This window comes from Urocitellus parryii, chromosome 4, assembly GCF_045843805.1.
Source record: "Urocitellus parryii isolate mUroPar1 chromosome 4, mUroPar1.hap1, whole genome shotgun sequence".
Taxonomy (NCBI): Eukaryota; Metazoa; Chordata; class Mammalia; order Rodentia; family Sciuridae; genus Urocitellus; species Urocitellus parryii.
In genome coordinates, this window is record NC_135534.1 from 104,772,338 (window position 1) to 104,793,368 (window position 21,031).

A 21,031-nucleotide genomic window follows, 5' to 3' on the forward strand; every position below is an offset into this window, starting at 1 on the left:
GACCCTTTGGGTTCTCTGATTTGGTTTTTCATTTATGCCTTGAGTATGGATAAGATAGTCCTGTATGCACTCTGGTGGCCCCAGCTCACAGCCTTGAAGTGATCATGTGGCCCTTTAACTCATCCATAGTGGCCTGGTCATGGAAGCACCCACCTGAATCCACCCTCCTTGGAGAGAGTGCTCGAGCCCTGGGTTCCAATGCAGCCCTACCTAGAGTCCCGGCCTTGGGGGCAGTCAGCCTGTGGGGAACACAGGCCATCTAGCAAGGATTCCTCTGGCAGGGGCAGAGGAGAAGGAAGGGAGAGCAAGCGTGAGGGTAGGACTGGCATTTGGGGTCCAGCAGTTCCTAAATTTACGTGTACATGGGAGTCACCCAGGGAACTTCGAAACCTGCCTGTGCTGGTCTCCGCCCTACCCAGGGTCATTTAATTGGTCTGGGATGTGGCCTGGGTGCAGGATGTTTTAAGTGGCCTCTAGGTGATTCTGAGGTTGCCTCCACCCCCAACAACACATTCTCTGGGAGGTGGGGGGGGCGCACAGAATGCTGGGGCAGGGAGTCTAGTCCAGTGTAACCTTAGAATAAAGGGATTTCAGGTCCTGGGGAAGTACTCATCTGCTTTCAAAATGGCCACTTCTCCCTCCTTCCTAGCACCTGCCACTCCTTCACTAGGACAAAGCTCTTTATTCCACAGTGAGAGATAAGGCTTAAAACAGCAATGCCCTTGGGAGAAGAACAGAGTGACTCAAATTCACACTAAGCTATAAATGACTGATGACGAGGGAGAGAGGCTTAGCCATCTCCACAGCCCGCTCTGGAGCGAGTGTGGAAATAATAAAGTCAGAGAGGCCCCTGGTTTCAGAAAAGAGGAAACCAGGGCCCAGAGGTGAGACGCAGTGTGGTCAAGACCATCTGCTCAGCAGGTTACAGTAAAGTCTGGGGTGGAGAGGAAACTTCACCTTGGCCTTGACTGTCAGCAACAAATGTTCTGTGGTTATCTGAGAGGTCTTTGGATCAGAAGTTTTTCTGCCCCAAAATGGCATTCAGACACATGTTGGGCATTTTTGATCAGCAATGCTTGAGCTGCTAATATTGGCATCTAGAGAGCAGAGTCCAGGAACACCAAGTAGCCTGGACCTTATGGTATAAGGTCCATCACTAAATGCCATTCATGCATTTAAGAAACACTGTCCATCTGGGGCTGCAGCAGCTGACGAGGCCCACCTTTCTCCAAGGCCCGCTATAGGAGCAGTGTCCCAGGTTTGCTAGCCTGGCCTTCACCTCGGCAGGGGAAGTTAACTAGCCCCAGGTAAGTCCTTCAGGCACAGCGGGGCCAGCAACTGGGAGGCTGTGTTTCCCACAGTGCTCTGGGACGTTGCCCCATCTCTGGGCTAAACCCTGGATCCCCAGGAGCTAGAGATCTCCTTACCAGCTTCAGGTTGGAGGGTAAGAGCACCTCTTGGGTCAGCATGGCCCACTTGTGCTGGGACCTTCCCCTCTTCGGGCGTGAGGCTTGCTCAGAGAACCAGCCCACATCCCGCCCGCCTCTGCTCAGCCTTGGCTTCTGTGGGCCACACAGTGAGGCTTTACAGGGTGGGCTGCTCTTTCCTGAGCAGACAGGCCCCCGCCTCATGTTGCCAGGGCCCTGAGCAGGAAATGTAGGCATTCATGCTGCACCTGAGTTGCTCAGGGGGCCCCTCTCCTTTAATCTCAGCTTATCTATCCTTTCTTGCTTTGATAGTGGGGCGAGGGTAGATAGATAGGCCATCACTAGGTAGTGAGAATCTGGGTTTTTTTTTTTTTTTTTGGTACTAAGGATTGAACTCATGGGCACTTGACCACTGAGCCCCAGCCCCAGCCCTTTTTAAAATTTCATTTTGAGACAGGGTCTCACTGAGTTGCTTAGGGCCTCACTAAGTTACTGAGGCTGGCTTTGAACTCGCCATCTCCTGTCTCAGCCTCCCAAGCCACTGGGATGACAGGTGTGTGCCACTGCACCTGGCTGAGTCTGGGGCTTTTGATTCACTGGGCCACAGTCTTCTCTGAGCCTGTGTTTCCTCATCTATAAGCAGTGCTGGCAAAGCAGCTTGCCTTAGGACAGTGACGACAGACGAGGTAAAGGATGTCGGGGTGTAGGGCAGGCTCTCTGGCCGGGCACAACAGGCCCTTCCTACGGGGGGGTGGTGGTGCTTATGCTCTCATCTTTCCAAGCACGGGGAGCCCCTCCACCTCCAGGGTCCAGCTCCCCTGGACCGCTGCTCTGGGGCACCTTCTTTACATCTTGCCCACCTGGGACAAGATTCAGGGTGCTTGGTACCAGCCGCGGGCACACAGTAGGGCAGATCTCATAATGTGCTCTATGGGACCTGTTAGCGGCCCACTTCAAGAAGGAGCCGGAGAAAAATCTACAAATGAAGTCAGCCAGGCCCTGAGGCAGTGGCTCCTAAGAGAGTTTACATTCAGGAGGCTGAGCTGACATTTATGGTGGGAAGTTTTATCTCTGTGGTAAATAACCTCTAATGGTGTAGGTCATTACACTAATTACAGCAGATAATTAATTTTCTAATTCTTTTTTTTTTTTTTAGGTGGCCACCTATTACTAGAGAAGCGTAATTTATTCCTTTTCTTCCTGGGTGAACGTGGCCGGGCTCAACCCCATATCCTGCCTTGCCAGCACCTGAGGTGGGGGTTTCCTCCTTACCCCTCGGCCCACTAAGATGCCAGTAGAGGAGACAAAGAACTCCCCACCCCTCTTCTCCCTCTTAGGTGGCTTCATTCAAAAGTTCATCCCTTGTCCCTCCTGAGAACTGGAACCTCCAAAGCCATGAACCAAAACAAACCTTTTCTTTTTTAAAGCTAATTTCCTCATGTATTTTGTTACAGTATTACAAAACTGACTAATACAACCATCTTCATGCCCCCTTCTGAATGCCTGCATTCGTGGTTCTCCTCCATTTCAATGCCAGGCACTGCATCCTAAGTACATTCCGTCAGTGGTCTGCAGCCTGGCTCAGCTTTCAGCTCAATAACCACAGCCTTTCACATGAGTTTATCTTTATAGTCTCCAGGAGGAAACTTTGGGAACTGCCATGCCAAGCACTCGGCATATCTTGTCTCATTTAATTTTTGCAGGGGATTTCAACACCCTTATTTTGGAGCTGAGGAAACTGAGACTCAAAGAGGTTAAGTACCTTGTCCCAGATCACCCCCCTAGGAATGTGGACAAGTTGGGCTGGGCATCTACTCAAAGCCCAAGCACTTCCCCTTGCCCTTCATGCCCCATTGCCCATTATCCTCTGTTGTTATCCATCACTGGGATCCTCACGCCCGCTGTGACCGCGTAGACTTCATGAGTGTTCTCTTTTCCAAACTCCTGCAGCTCTGATCAAGTGGCTCCTCTTCCCTGTGGGTCATAGACACCTCTGCCCCTTCCACAGCTTCCCAGAGAGACCATCCTGGGCATGAGCACCTGGGGCTTCCCAATAGTTAGCCCTGTATTTTAGAGGGTTAATGTTGGATAAAACCCCTTTTCACACTTAATGCATTGGCCCTTGCAATGGCTCCGTGAGGGATACACTGTGTGTCATTATTCCAATTTCTTTTCTTTTTCTGACTTTATTTTTTTGGTGGTGGTGCTGGGGAAGTCCTGGGGATTGAACCCAGGGCTTCCACACTTTAGGGAAGCACTCTACCCACGAGCCACAACCCCAGCCCCTCATGACTCCAATTTCAAAGTCAGGAGACTGAGGTTCCCACGGCGACAGAGCTGAGTAGATGTAAAGACAGAACTGGAACCAGACCTCTTGCCCTCGCCAGGGGCTTCCCTACCACAGCATCCGCTTAGGGAACTGGGTAAAGGGTGGGTCCGATCTCCAGCTCCCACCCTCCAGCCCAGCAGAGCAGCCTCTGTGGAGTGGGCACTCCCAGGCTTGGGTGCGGCCCATCCTTGGGGACACTGGGTGAGGAGGGAACGGCTCGACCCTGCCTCTCACCTTCCCTGGTGCAGTCAGAGGCACTAGCATCAGGTGTCCTGTCTGTAAAATGTCAAGATCTTTATTAGACCTAAAATTTGTAACCTTGAAGGTGACTTCCAACCAGGTCTACTCTGATTCTCTGGTTCCTTCCAGGATTTCTGTTCACTCCTGGGGACCCTCCTCCATGGCAGCTCTTTGGTGACACATTCCCCCTCTGACCTGCCCTCCTGGGCTCACAGCACTTGCTTTTCCTAAATGGTGATCCCTCCTGGCTTTGCTGGGCTACACTCCTCTTGGATGGAGGTGCCTTGGGGAGGGACAGTGATATGTGGATTTATGTCCTCTTACTCTCTTCTCCAGAACCAGGAGCTGTTTCTCTTGGAAGCCAACTGGCCCAACCCACCCATTTGACAGGGGAAGGAAGAGAGGCCTAGCGAAAGCACCTGCCCCAGGTCAGATTCAGACCTAGACTTGAGGCTGCCGGGCTCCTCCTCCAGCGCTCCTTCTACTCCAGCCAGCTACTGGCCCGACAGGGTCTACCCCCAGCGGCCCTGCCTCTCTTGTGGGGAGCCTAGGATGTAGTGGTCAGGACGGGCATCAGAGACAGCAGGCCCCGAGCAGGGCCTACCCAGGTGGAACATGAACTTGCCAAATTTGGGTGGAAATTAAACACGGCAGATTGATCAATGCTAATAAGGCTTTTTGAAAAAAAACAAAAATAGCCACAAATCTAGGGATTAAAATAAAAGATAATGAAGAAACATCAGCTCTACTTCAAGCGTAAATCTGCTCAACAGAGAGCAGACACAGTTATTTTCTCTATTGCACTTTGCTATCTGGAGCATGGGGTGGGTATGCCTGTGCAGGGTGTGTCGGAGTGAGGTCTGGTTTGGGAGGCTCAGCCATGTGGACGGGAGGTGCCCTTGGCAAGGCAGAAGCATCCCTGGTGCGGAGACCTGAGCACCCCCAGTTGTCCCCAGCCCTTCTCTAATAGGCCACATTAATGCTGGCTGACTGGGAGGCTACAGAAGGTGACAGCTGCCCTGGCCTGGGACTGCTGGGCCGGGAGACCCGGGGATTGTCTGGAGATAGTACCATCTCATCCCGGGAGGCAGCAGATGGGGCGCTGCCCAGACTGGGCAAGGGTGTTGCGAAACTATGATTAAGACCGTCAGGCGAGAGAGCAATAGAAACTGCAAGTGACAGTCAATGGGACAGAGGGACAGAGACAGGGAGACAGATGTGACAGAGAAACTTCCAGAAAGCTTGAAAATGTGGGGGAGGGGAAGAAGGAAGAGGGGTTTAGAAAAGAAAGAAGAGTCCCACAAAGCCCCCACAGAAACCCTAGAGATGGCCAGCTGTATCCAGGTCCACAGACACGCTGTGAAGTAGGAACGGTGCAGCTGCCACTTTACAGATTTGGAAACTGAGGCACAGAGGAGCCCCAAAGCCAGAGTAGCAGACAGGGCCTGGTGTGACTTCCCAGTGACTCCAGAGGGCAGGGGGGGGAATGTGTCCAGACAGAGCATCTTTCTTGGAATATTTTGGTGTGGTGACAGAGCACAGCAGAGAGAGTGGCCAGGTTCCATTCCCAGCTCTGACCTTGGGCCCCTCCAGTGTGGCCTTGGGCCCCTCCCCTGAACTCTCTGCACCTCCATTTCCTCATCTATAAAACATCATTTAGGTCAAAGCTTGGTGAAGACTGAATGAAAGAGGGTACTGAAGCGCTCAGTGTGAAGCCTGTCACACAGTAGGCACTCAGTAAATGTGAGCATTGACATTTTACAGAAGGAGAGCAGCTGTGACCCCAGTGGGGGGGGGTGGAGGGAAGGAAGGGACCCTCGGGAAGGTACAGGGCCTCTGGACCGCCTTCCTGGTGCTGTGGCTGGAGGTTCTGCCTGTGGGGTCCTGCGAGTTCATGGAAAGCCCCAGATCTTAGCCTCTGGAGTCCTCTGCTACTTCTGGATCCCGCAGGGGCCTTCTGGTGGTTGGACAGCCTGGGCTGCAGGCCCTGGGCAGAGGGCGAGAGGGAGGCCTGCCAGGGTTTCTGGGGCCGCAGCCTCACCTCTTCCTCTATTCCTATACTCAGGGCTCCCAAGGAAGCCCTAGAGGAGAGCCGTGGCTGCAGGCCCAGGCCACCTGGCATGCCCCAAATCATCCTTTTAGTATCCTCCCCGACACTGGATCCCAGAACTGGCTGCTGTCTGGGTCTTACAGGAGATCAGAGAAATGAGTTCGGTTCCGCTTAAACAGCAGTCCCTTCTGGGACATCTGCATTCCGAAAGAAGCCCAAAGGGAGAGAGTGATGCTTATCACGAAAGAATACATTAGAATATCAGACACGGGGGCAGCAGAAATCTCAGGGGGCTCACGTGTGTGCGTGCATGTGTGTGAGCCTGCCTCGGTGTGCACGCGCTCCAGCCTCCCATCACTCCTCCAATCAATCATCTGCCATCCAACCATCCAACCACTCCCACTTTCCCTGGAGCAGGCCTTGAGCTAAGCTCTGGGGAGACAGAAGCCAAGGATCTGGTCCTTGTCCCTGGGGAGAAGCCCAAGCAAAGGAGAGAGGGTCTACACACAGGAGCCCCCTGGCCCAGCCCAGGCTCCTACTAGGCCAGAGCAGGAGGGGTGCTTAGAGGCGCAGCAAATTTTCCTGCTTTCAGGTGACTGTTAGAGTTAGGAGGGACAGTGGCAATAAATTGTTACACCCTCTAGTCTGTAAGGAAAGGTCCTCCACAGCATCTTCATCAGAGGCTATCCATGTGCTGTCTTACATGCTCCTGTGGCTGGGAAGCTCACTACCTCTCCCGACAGGCTGCTTCATTTCCAGCAGTGCTTGCTATTGGTTATGTCAACCAGGCATCCGCTCTCTCCCAGCCTCCCCGTTCCACTCTCCTGCTTTCCCCAGGCCTTTGGGGAATGGAGACTTTGTTTTCTCCAGGAGTTCTAAATTTTGCTCCTATGACAAGTTCTTAGGCTCCACCAGTCTGGCCTCTCGTCCTAGGGTAGAGCAGGCCATCAAAAGGTTTGCTTTTAGGAACTAAAGCCCAGCAGCTGATCTGGTGGAAAACACAGCATTACAAGTAGCTCAGGGCTGGGGATGTGGCTCAGCGGTAGCGCGCTCGCCTGGCATGCGTGCGGCCCGGGTTCGATCCTCAGCACCACATACCAACAAAGATGTTGTGTCCGCCGAGAACTAAAAAATAAATATTAAAAATTCTCTCTCTCTCTCTCTCTCCTCTCTCACTCTCTCTTTAAAAAAAAAAAAAAAAACAAGTAGCTCAGGAGGATGGCTAAGACTTGCACCAAGTTTGAAGGCACAGACCCGACATTTGCTCTGATCTGGGGCCTTGCAAAGGGGAGTGAGCCCAGCAATTTTCCCTCCTAAACAAATTCAGATTTGTGTGGGTCACTTTGTGAGATGCTCTCATTTCTCCACGCCTAACAATATTGCTTATTCGTGCCTAATAATTGGCGCTGCTCTTTATTAAGCATTTATTGAGAGCTAGTCACCTTGAAAAGGCTCTGCAGGTATCATCTCATTTAATTCTTCAACGGAACTTGGAGGTGGACACTATTTATTAAAGAAAAGGAAACAGGCTTACAGGAGTTAACTTGGGTGTAGGTTTACACAGAGTAACTTCAAAGCAAGAGTTCCTGGGGCTGGGGTTCGGTGGTAGAGCGCTCACCTAGCATGCGTGAGGCACTGGGTTCGATCCTCAATAAAGGTATTGTGACCCCCATAACTAAAAATATATATGCTAGAAATAAAAGTTGTGTTTAAAAAAAAGAAAAAAAAAAAAGCAAGAGTTCCTAACCATTGGGAAACACGGCTGCCAGGAGACCCTGGGGTCAGGTGGAATCTATGTACCTTTCAACCTTAGGACAGCACTTCAGCCTTCTGGTCAGGATAAACAGCACACGGGTCTCTGTCTACCATCTGGAATTCAGGGGGTGAATTGGAAGAGTGGGCATCTGGGTGCAGGGTGGGAATCCCATCATCCTTTGCCTGAGAGGTCACGCCCTCCCACCTGGTCACACCTGGGCCAGCCAGGGCCCTGGCCACCCTACAGTGGAGGAGATATTTCCTCTCCCTGTGGAGCATGCTGAAGGGGGCGGGAGGCGACATCTCGGCTAAATCCAGCCCTCGTGCCTGTCAATGCAGAAGGAGGCCTCCGAGTGCTGTAAAAACTGGGTTAAAAATGGCTTGGCTGTACCTATCTTATCTGCTTTGCACTGAAAGCCTTCAGCGCGTGGCAGGTTTTCACGCAGAATTCTCCTCGCTAATCCCCCTTTGTTAGCTCTGATACCGACATTGCAATACCAACCTCGTCCGGGCGATTTGAGAGGGATTACAGACCCTCAATCCTTCAGCATGTGGGAGAAGAATGTTTTCTCAAATCAAATTTTTCACAAATCTGTTTTCAAAAATAATCAAAGTGCAAATCCCCCTCAGGATTGAGGGGCGGGGGTAGGGGGGGACATGGTGGCTCTTCCACGCGCATCACGGCAGACGAGCACTGTCCTCCAGGAGGGGAGGAAGGCGCAGGCCACCTGGATGATGAGGCGCCCACCCTCCTGCCCTCTGGGCTTTTGTGCCTGCTAAGTGGGGCTCTGTGAGGGGAGGGGAGACAGATGCCTTTGCACCGGCTGACGCTGGCCACGAGTGGCACCAAGTGTATAAATGAGGTTGGGGGGGGCAGGGAGCAATGGTGCCAAGATTCAAGTTCAATTTCAACAGATGTGTCTTAATAACCTCTCCTGTACCCTGCACTGTGCTAGGCATCTGGGGGACAGGATGATGAATAAAATTTTCCTCTTGCCTTGAGGAAATCACAGAAGGAGCCTCCTGCTCAGAGCACCCCGATACACAAGGCACTTCTGGGCTGGACCGTCCCTGGCCGTGGGACCTCTGGTCATGCCTGCATTGCTTCTCTGCCCCTGTGGCATCAAACTGCAGCTGTACCCCCTTCAGCTGGTCACCGTGGCACAGCAAGATAGGCCCCCTTCAAGGTCCTTACAGTTTCTGGAGGAGCTTTGGAAGGTCAGGAAAAGTTAACCTGGGTGCAAGATGGGTTGGGACTATGAATTTTGTTCAAGTTGCTCAGGGATCTGGAGTAAACCTGGAGTCTGTGCTTTCTGGAATTTGTATTAGTGATTCCTCCTTCATGCTCTGATACTAACCGATGATCAGCAGGGCCCCAAAGCCGTGTCTACTTGCAAATGCTCTTCCCTCCAGCCCACCCCTCACCAATACACCTGTGAATCAGGGCTCCCAGTTGCAAGGTGGCCCCCTGACCCATAAGATTGCCTTCTGGAGGCAGGTCACAGATGGGAGCTTGGGCTTCTTGATCCTCGTCTGGTTTTAGGAGGTTTCTGGGACCTCATCTGAAGTCTGGCACCTCCCAAGATCGAAGGCCTCTGGGAATAAATGGGCCTTGAAGTCTGATCTTGTTTCTGACCCTGGACTGTGGCTAGGCACCGAAGAGAGTATGGCCAGGCCATAAGCCCTCTCCTTCCTCACCATGCTGGCCGCCCACCGAGCCCCCGACCGTCTGCTCAACAGTAAGCCAATTGTCCTTTGGGGGCTGATTAAAGATAGACGCGCAGCCCTGGAGGTGACTTGAAGCTCAGTCTGCTCTCAAATGCATAACCCCAATATTTTCTTCTTAAGCAATTCTTCTGCTCTTTGATGTTCTGCAGCGGCACACAATCACATTCGGTTTGGTGCACAGAAGGGGAGGAGGAGCGGAACAGGAGGCGACAGGAGGGGGACATGGAGGGAGAGAGAAAGCCCCAGCTCTGCCCGCCCATTCTTTCCAGGCAAATTCACTTTGACCATTTCATCCCTGGCTGGTCAGGAATTTAGCGAGCTGTGGGTTGTCCATCCACCGTGCCAGGGTCACCGACATCCAAGGATGTGAAGCCACTGGTTGGGTTTTATGGCTTTAAGTGCAGGACTGGTGTGTGTGTGTGTGTGTGTGTGTGTGTGTGTGTGTGTGTTTTAAATTCTGCGACTCACTGGTGAATTCTCCATTTCCCAGGGTGCACCAGGGACTCAAGGAGAAGGAAGGCAGGGGAGCCTCGGAGTTATTTTTGTGGGGAGGAGAGAAAAGCTAAGAAACGGGAAGAAGAGGAATTCACCTTGTGTGACATGGGAGAAGGCCACGGTGTGGCAAGGTCACCGGGCTGGCTGAGAAATGAGGCTTTTGCCAAAGGTGGGTCACAGTCATGGAAATGTATGGCTGGGGTCCAGGGAGGGTCACTGAGGCCCAGGTCACAGAAATGACGTGTCTGAGGGTGTAAACCCATTCACAGAGCCCCTCAGTCCACCTCCTTCCATCCCCCAGAGCACGCAGCTGAATGTGGATGTATCTACATCCAGGTGCGTGGATTTTGGTAATTTCTCTTCGGTGCCCACCCAAATCATAAGCTGAGCTTTGGCTCTGTTCCCGGAATCCAAAAAGCCTTGTCCCGGAAGGTCAGAGGGGGTCAGGAGCAGGGAGACCCCAAGTGACAAATGATGGGAGTTCTGTATTTGAATGAAGAAAACTGAGCCCTTCCATGTGGCGTGACAAGCCACATGGAACAGAATCACATCCGTATTTCTCCTGGCCAGGACTTTGGGGGAATAGGTGAGTATTTTCAAGCATTCCTTTTTAAGAGCCAAGCCGTAGATTTCATTATCATATTTTAATTAAAAGGAAAAAATCCTATTAAACAATTCCCAATGCATCGGGATTAGCAGAAGCCAGCACCTGGGACCCAGGCACTCAGCATGTAGGAACACACGGACAAGAATCCTCTTCCTCAGAAATGCTGCTGCAGCTGCCCCTCGGCTCCAGCTAAGCAGGCTGGAGGGGGAGGCCCAGGCTGGCAGGCACCACCTCCACACCCCCTGAGGAGAGGGAGGGAGGGTAGGAAGTCCCCCTGCTGGGTGGGAACCTGCAGACCCCTTGCTCAAAGCAGTTCTGGCCAAGCTTGGCTTTAGAGTCAGGTACTCCTGGGCCTAAAACCCAGTCACTCCAGGTGCTAACTGGGTGACCCTCCTCCTGAGCTGCAATTTCCTGATTTGTGAAAGGTGATGTTTCCACCTGCTTTGTAGAGTCCTTGTAAGGATTAGATCTCATACGTGAAAGGAACCTGGTACAGAGTCCAGGTGGCAGTCAGTGAGTGATCTGAATATCAAAGGGGGCTGTTATTAACTGTTAGGATCATTTGTACACAAGGCAGAGGGACCAGCCCCAGAAGCTCCAGATGAAGCGTGCCCTGCTCCTGAGCGCTGGTCTGCAGTGCCACGCCTCTTGCTTCCTGGCCTCCGCACATGCTGTTCCTGGACTAGGAAGGCACTTTCCACCCCCTCATCCCGCCCCGCCCTGCAGTGCACTCCGCTCATGCCTCAGGTCTCGGTTTGATACCATGTCCTCCCGGACGCACGGCCTGGACTGGAAGGCTGCTCCTGTGCTCACCTGATGCCAGCATCTCAGAGAATCCCAGTGGCCTGAGCCAGGGCCTGCAATTCTCCCTGAGACTGCGAGCAAGACCAGGGAGCAGGCCCTGATGCTGGGTATCCTCTCTCTCTCTAGCTACAGGGGTGCTCCATAAATTGTCTTCAAAAGAAATAAGTGCATCTGAGAGAAAATGAGATGTAGCTGGATGCCAGTGGAAAAGTTGCTGTGGAGGTGACAGGTTCGCACACCCGCAGACAAGGGTCCCGTGGGGACTGGGTTGAGGTGTGTCTTGGCCCTAAAGCTGACACAATATGGTTGCTTTAATGGAGAAGAAATCCCCAGTCCAAAGGAGCTGGCTCTTCTCCTCAGGGTGGGTTATCAGAGCCCAGGGGCTGGATTCACTTCTGGGTCCTCTTTCAAATGTCCATCTACAGAGCAGAGGCCATTCGGCGAGGCCACTCAAGATGGTGAGGAGACTTATGCTTTTTTTCCAGCCAAGTAATATTCCATTGCATGGACATACAGTGTCACATTGTGTATCTATTTATTTGGTTTGTTGATGGACATTTGTGTCCCCACCCCCACACTTTTTGGTGATTATGAATAGTGCACCTATGAACATTCACAAAAAGCCACCCTTCAGAGTCTATAGGAGTTCACTTTCACACAGAGGGGGCAGAGCAGGTGTGCTCAGCAGAGGGGGAGATAGGCCTTGCCCATGGGCTCTCTTGGCGTTGGGCTATGCCGGGGCAGGGGCGGGGCCTGAATGTGTTCTGGGCGACTCTAGAAGGAGATCCTAAACCAGCCAGGAAACACCAGGGAGAGGCAGGTTTGGGCTCCACAAGGACTGCCAGCTGTCCCTGCTCAACCAGGACTATCTCTGTCTCAGCACGTAAAGTCCCAGGCCTGGGAACCCCTTGGTCTGGGTAAACCAGGACAGCTGGTCATGCTAGTCCCACAGAAGGCAGCAGGAGATCACGTGCACACACGTGTGTCTGTCACAGCTCTGTTGAGAGGCGATTCCCATAACACACTACTCACCCACTGAGAGTGTACAATTCGCCAATTTTTAGTGTATTTATGGAGTCATATAGCCATCATCACAGGCAATATTAGCACATTTTTCATGAACCCCAAAAGAAATTCCATTCCTTTTTCCAACCCCACTCTACCCCCAGCATTGCTACCTTCTTCCCTGATGGATTTGCCTATTCTGGACATTTTAGGGACATGGACTCATACACTATGTGGTCTTTTGCTCTTTCACTTAGCATGCTTTTAAGATTCATCCGTGTTACAGCAGGAATCAGTACTTAGGCTTTTTTCCAGCCAAATAATATTCCATTGCATGGACATACAGTATCACATTGTGTATCTATTCATTTGGTTTGTTGATGGACATTTGTGTCCCCCCCACCACTTTTTGGTGATTATGAATAGTGCACCTATGAACATTCACAAAAAGCCACCCTTCAGTGTCTATGGGAGTTCACTTTCAGAGCCCTCTGTAGATACCAAGATCTGTGTGTGCTCAAGTCCCTGATATAAAATAATATAATATTTGCACATGACTACATAGGTCCTTCCATATCTTAAAATTTTCTCTAGATTGCTTATAATACAAATATATTGCAAATGCTCTGTAAATAGTTGTTACAGGGACTGGGGCTGGGGCTCAGTGGTAGTGTGCCCGCCTGGCACGTGTGGGGTGCCGGGTTTGATCCTCTGCACATGTAAAAATAAAATAAAGGTATTGTGTGCAACTACAACTAATATATATATATAGTTGTTATAGTGTATTTATTGTTTAGGGAGTAATAACAAGGAGAAAAGCTGTACGTGTTTGGTATAGATATGATTTTTTTGTGTAATATTTTCCATCTTTGGTTGTTGGAACCGTGGATGTGGAACCCATGGATTTGGGCGACCGACCTGAGACATTTGGAAGTGGATGTACGTTTTCCTTTCTCTTGGGTGGACATCTACCAGTGGAACTGCCAGGCCGTGCGGGGATTCTGCCTGATCTTTTGAGGAGCTGCCGGTCTGTTTTCCAAAGTGGCCACACCATTTCCCCTTCCTACCAGCAGTGTGAGATTTCTCTCCATCTCAACACTTGTTGGGGTCTGTCTTTTTAATTATAACCGTCCTGGTGAGTGCGGAGCGTGCTACAGCCATCAGGGCCCCCAGGAAACGGGAAAGCCTGGCTGCCTGGTGCAGCAGGGCTCCTGCGCCATCTGGGCGGCTGGCAGAGAGCAGATCTCAAAGTCTTTGGTTTTGTCCATCTTGGGGCTGGGGGCTTGGAGGAAGGCGCAGGAACGGGGACAGTGGTGAAAGGCACCTGAGGGGAAGAGGGAAGGGGGTGCAGCCACAGAGGCTCGTCTCGTGCTGATTCTGTCTTGGGCTTGTGCAAGGGGAATGGCTCAGAGGCTGTGGCTGGGTCCATGCTGCTGCCGGGTGCAGGGCCGATGGGGCAGCTGCCGGGACCCTGGAAACTGCAGCCACCACGCTGCCCTTGCTGCCACCGCTGCGGCTGGCCTCTGTCCTCTTTTCGTGGGGCTTGGCCACCCCTCTGTTCATCCTCCTTTGACACCTGGCCTTTCCCCTTCTGACTTTTGAGCCAAGCCAAAGTCTCCCAGGAAGCTCCCCCTGGAGGGGAGTGAGCAGACTTCTGTGGGTGCTGACGTGGGCGGGTGGGCGTGGAATGGCCCTCGAGGGCTCCGGGCTGCCCAGGAAGCCTCGGAGGCCACAGCCACCGCTCACTCCTCCTCCCCCAGCCCCGTCCCACTCACTCAGCGCGTACAGCCCCCCGCAGCCCACGGTGGACGAGGAGCTCCTTCCCTGCCACAGCGGCCCGTTCAATTGAACTAGCGCCATGTTGGTAGAGACCCCACCCCAGGTGACCTGGTTTAATCCTTAAGGAAATCTGTGGAAGTAGGTGAACGGGGTTAGCTCTTTCCTTCGAGAGGGGTGAAGTTCACTGGCATGACCTGTTCTACATCACACAGGGGCACGTGTCCCTGTCGGGACTCAAAGCCAGCCTTGGCTTCTGGGCTAGTCACACACTGTGCAGCTGCTCAGGCCCCAAACAACAGGGTCATCCACGACTCCTCCCTCTCGCAGCAGCTCCACCTGAACCATCAGAACATCCTACTGGTTCCACCTCTAAAAAAAAAAAATACACTTGATCTCATCATGTCTCCCCCCACCCTTGTGACCCAAGCCACCATCTTCTCTAACACGGATGACAGCGAAGGCCTCTCCCGTGGGCACCCTCCACGGTGGCCTTTGATAGGGCCTTTTTGGCGTCAGTGTTTCAGGCCCCTTCTCGCCCTCATTTTCCCCCAGCACAGAGCAGGGGATAGGGCTGCGACTCACCCAGATGTGTCACCACGGAACTCAGATGACTTGCTTTCTGTTTTGGGGGTGTGAGCACATGTCACCAGCACGCACATACATGTTCTGACTCCAACCACAATAATACAAAAACCAGGCACATAGCTGGGACTCTCGTGAGAAGCTTATTTATTCCCCCTCTACATTTTTTATTTAATAGAGGGGGATACACACACTGTATTTTGGAGCGAATCAGGATAAGAACCACTCCAGCTGGCAAGAGGAGACTGCATGCTTCCAGGAGGGGCAAGGCCACGTCTCGACTCCCTGTCATCCTGCCAAGCATGCTGGGTCTGATCAGATGCCACAACTGAGGACTAGTTGACCCAAGGGTTCTGGACAGGGATCACTTGAGACACAGATGGCCAGATGCCACCTCCCCCATCCCCCACCATGGGGCCTGCTCCCTCGGAAGGCGGCTCAGGCTGCTGGGAGTGGGCAGCCCTGGTCTTAGCTCTTTATCTTGCAGGCCTGACTTCGGCATCCTCTGTGATCACATTAGTGTGAGAATGTCTCTTATCGTTAGTTGTCTGCATCCAAGATGAGGCTATAATGACTTCCCTAGTGTCTTGCATGCGGCATACACGCTCCGCCTCTACAGAGCTGCATGTACCCATCCCTGGGCATGGCTGCGGGGGCCCAGAGCGGGATCTGCGGTTCCTGCTTCCTTCCCAGGCCTGTGGGTCGCTGCGATTCCGGCTCTTGTTTGCTGCTCAGATGACGATATAAGATCGGGGGGGGGGGGGGCTCAGAAACACCCCTGTGAGGCCCATCTCGCTCTCAGATTCCTTCATCCTCTTTCCACCTCTGACTCTGCCTGAGATACCCTTCCTGACGCAGGCTATGAAGCTGTCTCGGGTTCACACAGCTTGGGAAATGCTGCCTCCCCCAGGAAGCCCTCCAGGGGTAAGAGAAGGAGAAGAGGTCTCCAGAAACCCCACACTCCTGTGATGTGCAGGCCCTGTGATCACCATGGAAACCGTAGCCCCTCCCCCTGCAGGGATGGCAGGCTCCGCCTCTGTGTACTTGTTACCTAGTTCTGAGTTGATCCACCCTGTGTTCTCTTTATGTCTCCTTGTTTCCATGTCACTCCCTTTGAAGCTTTTATGGGGCTCATTTAAGATCCAGAGAAAGAAGTGAGACTTCATACGGAGGCTTGTAAACTTACAGAACAACTAACCCCAAGAGTTGGGACAGACTGAAAATCTAAATCGCTTCTGAAAGGGTTTAGTTCGACTCCTGGATGGATGATTGAAGAGAACCAAAGCGACTGTGTGTGTGTGTGACCACGTGTGCATGTGGTCAGGGGAGTTACGCGCAGTTCATCAGCACATGTCCCCATGTCTTCTGTTCCCAGTCTCTTCCCTTTGAGGTTGGTATTGGAAAACTCAGCCCTCCCCTAGGCAGCTGACCCTGAGAAGAATTCTGCAAATGGACCTTTCATTTTAATTCTCTGGAGAGGGAGGCTTTCCTTAGATGCCTTCCACTCCGTCCCCCAGCCACTCAGGGAGAGCTGCCCCATCACTTTAAAAGCCCGACCCCGCCCAGTTTAGGCCTATATAGTTTTGGTGAGCTGAGCCCCTTGGCCCAGGCTTCAGACACTGGCCCAGACCTTCATTTGCTGCAGGACAGGGCTCCATGGCGTCCCCATTCCCTAGAAAGGACAGTTGGGTGATCAGCCACACATCCCTGACAAGACTTAGGTTTGTCACCCTCTGCCAGGTGACAGCATGCCCTTGCACACCTCCTCACAGGATCCTCACCATCATCCTGTGGCATGGTCAGGTTGCTTTGATACTACACAAGCACCATCTGCCTTCCACAGGTGGGGAAAGGAGTTCAGAAAAACAGTGAGCCCCTCCCCAGGGAGCAGGCCTGCAGGCAGCGGAGCTGGAAAGTTCTGCACACGTCGGGGTGGGGCCTGGAAAGGCCCGTGACGCTCACACTGGGGTAGAGGGTGCCTGGTTCTCCTAGCTGCTACCCAGGAGCCCTCCTCTCTGGGGGCACAGCCCTTTGCAGGAAGGGCTCTCTAGCACACTGTGGTGAGGTCCTGGGCTCGGGGTCCCCGGCCTCTGACCCCTCAACTCCTTCAACTTCCTCTCTCCCGAGGGAAACACACTTCACAGCCACTCCCAAGTCTTGTAAGTTCCAGAGACAAGACCCAGAGGTCCCCAGAGGCAATGGAGTATTTTAGAATCCCCAAACACCAGAGGTCACCTAGTGAGGGTCGTCTCCTCTCATTCTGAAGCTGAGGGACCCGAAGGCCACGAGCAGAGGCACTGGGGCTGGCAAGCCGGTTTCCACCCCGTGCCCGCCATTCCCCAGGGCTGAGTGAGACTGGGCCTTGGGTCCACCCGCTCCCAGGTGTTGCCAGCTCAAGTGAGGCCTGGAGAGGACTGGGCGCCCATGGGCATTCAGGATGAGCATGGCACCCGGGAGCCCTCTCCACAGCACTCTCCCTCCCGGGTGCGGCCCATGTAGAAAGTTCCCGCTCCTCTCTCCATGAGGTTTATTAAGTACTTTCAAGAGCCTGTTTGTAGCTGTCAGGGAGATGCCGCCGGGGAGCCTGGGAGTCCTCTCTGTTGTGCAGCTGCCCTTGCAGTCTCTGGGGCTGGGGACCCCTGAATGCTGCTGTGTACCAGGGCGGGCGGAGCGGCCACCTCAGGCCTAAGGTGCTCAGACAGCCGAGGGGCTAGCCAGAGACGGCTCACGGAGGCAGGCCACACACCTCACACGCACGGGCCACCTCAGCTCAGCCAAGAGCAAGCACACCCGTTGTCTGTCCCAGATGCCAGGGGGCCACCTCAGAGTCACAGATGGACTTGAGTGGGAAGTTTGGAGGCTCAGGCTGTGGGGACCAGGTTATCCACTTGGCATGACCCAGCTCAGTCAGGCCTTGGGCTCGTGGACAGGGCCTCAGCTGGACAGAGCCCTCCACAAGGATGGCTCCAATGTGAGTCTGGAAGGAAAGTGTCTCCCTGAGGCCTGCAGGGTTCACCTGGCCAGGGAAGGACCTCCAAGGCTCCAGAATCTCCCCTGCTATTTGATGGATGAGAATGACGAGTCCCTGAGAGAGAAAGGGGTTCTTGGGGTCTCTACCCCGGGGCCCCCTCAGTGGCTCTCTACCTGAGGACCAGAACAACTGAGGCTGATTTTCTCCACTCCTGGAAGTAAAAGGAGGATTGGACGGAAACCAGAAGAATAAAGCGTCCTAATTTCTTGGGTTGTTTCTTTTTCTTTTGGCTTTTATTTTGAAATTGTCTAAATGTACAAAAGAAAGAATTATAAAACCGTAATTTGTGTATACCCACTACCCAGTATTAACACATCCTAATAACTGGAGCGGTTTCTATTTTCAAACATGGCATTAACTGCTATATGGTTAGCTGAATTTTTATAGCTCTTTTCAAATGTAAAATAATGTCATTATTACCAGTAAGAGCATTTCATTAATGTATAACTGGGATTTAATTTTTAGACCTGGGGAGACTTCATTTAAATACAAAGAAAAAAAATCCTACGTTGAAACCACAGGTTCTGATTATTTTGGTTGCAAAAATATGTTCTCTGTGGCCAAAGTGGGAGAGAGCAAAGTGGCTACGGAGTCCCTGGACTCTCCGTAGAGGCTGGAGCCTCAGGGAGAGGTTTTCAGTCATGTTTTCAAGATGGACCTTCATCCAGAACATCTGGGTCTGAGGGGGAAGGAGGCACATGTGGGAAGTCTGACCTTGAGCCAGCTCTGTAGGGGTCCCCCCACCCTATACTCCAGTCTTGCCTAGAGTCCCTTGATCTTCCCCTCTTATCACCTTCCCCTAGTTCCTTCCTTTGTTTTCCTATGCTGCCAGCTATTTCTTTTCATCCAGATTTTACTTAGCACCTACTATGTACACCTCCCAAGGTGTTCAAGTCACACAGTGTGCTGGAGCCACTCAGACCAGCTCAGAGAGCCCATTGTGCATCTCTCCCCAACTCCACATTTAGTGGCCTCATGTTGGTAGCTTGCCATTGGCTGTGGTGAGAGAATTTATGCCATGGAAACCAATCTGCCAATGTTACCAACGAGATCTTCCCACTCCCTGAGAGCTGGTTGTTAGACATTTGCCAGCACACCACTGGGAGTCATGTCTCAATAATAGTCGGATTCCAGAGAGGTTTCTTAGAGAAGGAAAAAACACTGGGGGTGGGGGCAAGGGATAAATCACAAAGGGTCAGACTTCAGGAAGGACTAAGGGTGACGCCTTCACCTCCACAGAGCAGCCCCTGCTTGGCGTTCTGTGGCGGACAAGTCCCTGGAAGTGACCTTGTTTCATCCTCTAATGTGGGACAGCAGAACAAAGTCCAGGGAGGGGGCAGAGCTCACCGAGGACACAGATGGCCTTACAATTCACAGCTCCCTCTCCTAGTGCTTTTCACACGATGTCACAGTCCGAGCCCTACTCCTGAGCCTGCTTACCAGGGGCTGAAGGTGGAGAGGTGGCCTCACCTGAGGGCAAGCTCAGGTGACTTCAAGCAAGGCCCAGAGATGGGAGTGAAGGTGCCCTGAGCATTCCTGTGCCTTTGTCCTTAGGCTGCTTCCCCAGGAAAGGGCTGGGCATCTTGCAGGTGCTTAGCCAACTCTGAGTCAGGGTAAGGAGCCAGGGATGATGTGGCATGATGGGGCGGGGGTTGCTCCTCGGGGACCTGAGGGTGGCGAACTCACTCAACTCTCATGGCCCTTGGCAGCCAGATCCTCTGGACCAGGCCACAGCGACAGACTGCTTGGGCTGCCACCTCCAGAGACCTAGCTGTGGGCCCCAGTTCAAGGGACATGAAGAAGCAAGCACACTGGAGCCCCTCCAGGCTCTTAGGTCATGGGGGACACTGAGAAAGACAGAGAAAGGACACTTATGTGAAGAGGAGAGGAAGCAGGACATCTTGGGGAGTGGGGAGAACAAGGGAGAGCCAGGACCCACGGCGGTGTCGGGGAGTGAGGAGAGAAGGTCCCTTCTGATTAGCAGAAAGAAGAAGGAAGCAGATTGTGGAAAGAGAACAACTCAAAAAACCAAGTGGAGTGAGTCCAGGAGTGAGGAAGAGGGGGACAGGGGGAACTGTCCCCAAGGAGATTTTTTGTCCTGGCCTCTGCTCACACCTTGTCCCCTTCACAGTCCTCCCTTAGAGCAGCACCCATGACCTTGTGCCCACGGGGTCCCTGCAGCACGTCCTGCCTGCAGATCAGGGCTTCCGGTGCAGCAGGATAAGTGCAAACTCAGAGACCTGTCCTGCAACCTGCTCTGCGCCCCAGAAGCAGCCCAGAGCCCAGGCAGCCCTGCACAGGGACTCTGCCCCGTCACACAAGTGACCAGCCACTGCCCCATCCCCAACCCCCCTGACCGCGCTCTCTCCTCCAGCACCCTCTGCCCCTCTGCACACTCCCCCCGGTCAGAGGGGGCCGCAGTGACCTGGAAAGCAGGCCTGGCTTTTCTGCCCAGCTGTGTGTCCCTGGGGTGAATTACTTCCACTCTGGGAACACAGGGGGAAGGGTGGGGGCAGGGCCCACGGGTGCTCCTGGGCTTCCCCAGAGGGGGCAGGCTGAAGGGGGAGCTGGCAACCACGTCCTGACACCCAAGCCCTTTCCAAGGGGACTCAGCAAACCGGGCCTGACTCTCTGCAGTTTACCTCCACCTGCCTCACTCACTCAGGGGCAGAAGAAAGCAAATGTGGGCAAAGAGGGGAAACAGGGCTCTGAAGGGCAGGGGCCGTGGGCCTGCAGGGTTCTGGGGTCAGACAGACTTGAGTTTGGGCTGGCTCAGCCTCTTCATTCCAGGTCATGGAGTGACTCACCTCTGCAAGACAGGGGCAGTGTCACCTCGCCCCTTGGCTGTGTGGTTAAGGGCAGTCACACTTATGGAGCTATTGTACCTGGTGCAGACTGCTCCTGGTAGCTGCTCAATAAATGTGTACTCCCTTCCTCTCCTTCACCTGCCCCCAGCCTGCCAGCCTTCCTGGGAGGTCCAAAGGACCTCCGGAGACAGGAGGTGAACTCTTTGCAAAGCCAAGTGCTTAATGGGTCTGGGAAGACGTGTGCCTGCCTCAGAGAATCAGACCAAGGGTGCAGAAGGTGAGATTCTCATGAGCTCAGTCTGAGCCCAGGTGGGGAACAAGTGACAGACTCATTCTTGAGCACTTCCGTAGGCCAGGCGTTGTGCTGTACTTATGTTAGCTCTGTTGCAGAC

The 21,031-nt window shown here is 53.2% G+C and overlaps 1 protein-coding gene across 1 annotated transcript in view; it reads right to left on the minus strand.

The window, feature by feature from the left end:
• The window catches only part of Dscaml1 (DS cell adhesion molecule like 1), a 318,732-nt gene that overhangs the window by 164,744 nt on the left and 132,957 nt on the right, over nucleotides 1–21,031 (minus strand). The window lies entirely within an intron of this gene.